The sequence below is a fragment of the Chaetura pelagica genome, unplaced genomic scaffold (genome assembly GCF_000747805.2).
Source record: "Chaetura pelagica isolate M959 unplaced genomic scaffold, ChaPel_1.0 scaffold76, whole genome shotgun sequence".
Classification (NCBI taxonomy): Eukaryota; Metazoa; Chordata; class Aves; order Apodiformes; family Apodidae; genus Chaetura; species Chaetura pelagica.
The window spans coordinates 8,950,376-8,954,214 of record NW_009970723.1 but is presented as its reverse complement, the minus strand read 5'-3'; positions in this window follow the sequence as shown (position 1 = coordinate 8,954,214).

Sequence of the window (3,839 nt, the reverse complement as noted above, 5' to 3'; positions counted from 1 at the left end):
TGGCACTTCTAATAGTGGCCTCAAAAAATTCTGGTTTTGGAGCTCTAGCAGAATGGACACCTGGATGGTATCACTGGTAGAGTATTTCCAGTGTGCTAGTCAGAAGCATATGGACACTGCAAATAGCATGCACTACAGAAAATGGCACAAAATTTTGCTGGAGGCAACAGTTGTTACTGCTGTAGATGACCAATGAAAGCTTCTCCCAGGTTATCTCCTCACTTCTCAGGACACAGCAAACAAAACACAGGACTCTATAAGGGAGCCTCCTCTCTCTCTCTGGTCTGCTCCTTCAGCACACAAGGCAAATGAACCTCAAGCCAGTTCTACCACCACTGTTTAGAAACATAAAAGCTGTGCTCAGAGAGCTGAGGAGCATAGAGAAAGATTTCTTATTTGCAAGGCTGTCACACAAACCAGACATGAGCAGCTTGTTAGAATCACAGACCAGTCCAGGTCGGAAGGGACCTTAAAGATCATCAGGTTCCGACCTCCCTGCTATGAGCAGGGACACCTCACACTAGACCAGACTGCACAAAGCCTATTCAGAAGGGCTATCTGGCTGTTACCTAGTTATCAGTGGTTTAACTCACCTCTCCATCCTACCCATCCTAAACAGCTGCAGAGACTGGGCCAAAGCCACTTTCCCTGTGGCAGAGCACCTTCACTGAACCATCCACCAAGAGTGTAATGCCAAAGAAAACCAATATAAAGGGGTGACTCGGGACAGTCCTACCAGCTCTGCAAAGTATCCCAAACTGAGCCCTCTTAAATTCCAGCACTTAACATACTTTATATCTTTGTAGCAATCTTCAATATTTGGTAGCAATTTCAAATTCACTAGGCTCACAGCTGTCCCTAAGCAACTTGTGCGATTTCGTCTTTGAATTATGTTAGGAAATGTTTACATGGCATGTAAATATCATATTATCAGCTACATAAGCATTCATTAACAGCCCCTGAATTCTGACACATATTAAAGCATATTAAAGCAGAATATCTTCATTTTTGTATGATTTTACCAGTCTCTTTGAAAAGTAAGGTGGTAGGTACTAAAGAAATAGAAGCACTGAGTAACAGTGCTTAGTTTTCTGGGGATCTATTTATTCAAACTTAACATAACTAATGGTGTTCAACAGCATTTAATACTGATTCAGAAACCTTAGATACTTAGATTTCAGTATCTTTACCAGCCTGATAATCAGAACGAAGTTCCATCAAAAAAAAAAAAAATTCTCATTTCAAAAAGATGTATTATCAACAAACAAACAGTGGTTTAAAATACTGTTTCAAAAGAAAACAATGCTTAACAGAGAGCTTTAGTTGCTTCATCTTAAAAAATTTTACATATAAGATAATCTAAATCAAAAGCTAAACTGGAGTTGCATCCATTTTAAATGAGAAAAAAAGCAAGTTCCCAAAGCCAAAGGCTGTGTATGTGATAACACGTGCCACCAATCCAAGCTTGTTGCCACCCTTTCATCCACATTGAAAGCTTCTGTGCTGCTTTCCTGAGGTGATGACAGTCTAGATTTCTGTCCTTTGCTCTAGTTCCAGGTACATACTTGTGTCCACTGCTGCTTGCCTTTTTACATGAGCAGTCTGTATTGTGATTGCATGGCTTCTCCTCATACAGTCTTCCCACGCTTCTCTCTTTATTCTCCAGATATTCTTCTACATCCCCTGTCTTCACTCTTGTGCTGGTTTGGTTTGGCTGGTTTTTTTGGTAGTGGGAGAGGGGTCCCAGAGATGGCTCTGGTAAGAAGCTGAGAAGCTCCCTCAGCTCCAAAACCAGCCAAGGAGCCATTAGAGAGACAATGGATGTGCCTCTGTGATTAACACACAGAAGAACTGATGTAACACCTGAGCAGAGCAAGCAGTTGAAAAAGGAGCTGAGATGGAGAGGCAGAGTAGTGCCCATGGTTAGTGAGGAAGAAGGGGAAGAAGGTGCCCAAGCAGAAGTTCCCCTGCAACCCATGGCGAGATGGCAGCTGTCCCCCTGCACTCATGGAGGAACATTCCCTGAAGGTGCCAGGAGTGGTCAACTTGGATTTGCTTCCAGTGAACTTGGCTTATGCAGCTGTGGAGACCCTGTGGCAGGGAGGTGACTGTTCCCAAAGCAGCCTGTGACTCTGTAGGAAGCCCAGGCTGGAGCAGCTCCGGACCTTGTGGGAAGGACTCATGAAGGAGAGGTTGGTGGAAGACTCTCTCACATGGGAGGGATCCCATGGAGAAGCAGGGAAGGACTGTAATGAATCCTTCTTTCTGAGGAGGAAGGAGCAGCAGGAACCACCAGCCTGTGAACTGACTCTAAACCCCATCCCCTGTCCCCCTGTGCCGCTGGGGGGAATGAGGGAGAGAAACCGGGAACAAAGTGATTTGGGCCCAGGAAGAAGGGAGGGGTGAGGATAACGTGTAAGCACTGCTCTGTGTGTTTTGTTTGTCCTGTGGGCATCTGATTAGTGTGAAATTAATTATTTTTCCCCAAGTTGAGTCTGTTTTGCTCATGACCTTGATCAGTGAGTGAACCTCCTTGTCCTTTGTCTCAACCCACAAGTTTCTAGTTGGTCTTTGTCCTCCCCATCCCAGAGTGTGTGTGTGTGTCAGGGGCGGGGGGTGAGTGAGCAGCCTCATGGCTGTGCCCTGGTTCTTTGTTGTCATGTTTGGCTCAAACCACAATAACTTCAGAAGCTGGATGGGTTTTATTGCACCACATCTGGTATTTAACACCTCATTGTCCCATCAGGCTAAGCCAAGCTGCTGGCAAAACCTTTTGTAGGTTTATATTGCTGGCTAACCCTTGCTCTACCAGCTGAGAATACATTTCCAAAGTACCCAACTTACAAACACATATTTTTGCAGCCATCTGGAAAATATGAAAATGTGTTTCAAGCACTTCAATTTCACCCATTGCAGCAGTATTATTCAGCATTGTACCATCAGGAGCCAACTCCCGTGGGCAGACCCAAGACCAAGTCACCAAACTTGGCCAAACACCTCAAAAACAAAACAAACCAAGAGGAGGTGTAGCAATCCATGGAGCTCAACCAGGCTGAGCACCAGATGCACCAGCTTCTACTGCTCCGTTCTTCTACTTATGGAAAGAGGAAGAAGATGGTCCTATGCAGGGCTTTTACAGCAACCACGGAGCAGTGAGTGCAGCCCACTGCTCTGCTGGACACATGAAGAAGCTCCTAACAGAGAACAAGCAACTGCTGCTCACAGAGGTACAAACTGGTGAGAGCTGCTTGCAATATCTGCAGCTGTCTTGAAGAAGGAGGAGAAGATTTTTCCAGAAGATGGCAAATATATAGGCAGGCTCTCTTGTTTCTTTCAGGCTCCCTAACTGGCTGCTAGGTAAGAGCCAGATATTCCACTGTACACGTAGTTTTCCTGTCAACTTTACCTGTGCTTGCTTGGCCATATACCCATGCAACAGAATAATTTTTCTGATGCACTGTTATGGATTTTCAATTTTCATGAACTAGAGTGTAAAATGCTGGAAAAAATTAAATTTGGGATTCATTTTTAAAATACTGTTTCCTTAGTTGCACAGCACTCAAACAATACAAGCCTATTTCCACCCTTTCAAACATCTTTCCATGGCTGGAATCTCCTCATGAGGGACTGATGGCTGTTTTGGACAGATGCTACTGAATATTCAATGTCAGCGGTTATAAATCAATGACCTTCTCCACTGCGTGATGCATGTTACTAAGATTTGCCCTCTTCACTGTAGTTAAGTCTTAAATCACATCAAAGCATAAGATATGCTCTGTTGCTCATGCTGAAGTCAGTGTCCTTCCATCTCTTATACCACTTCAGGGAAATTTCTTTCA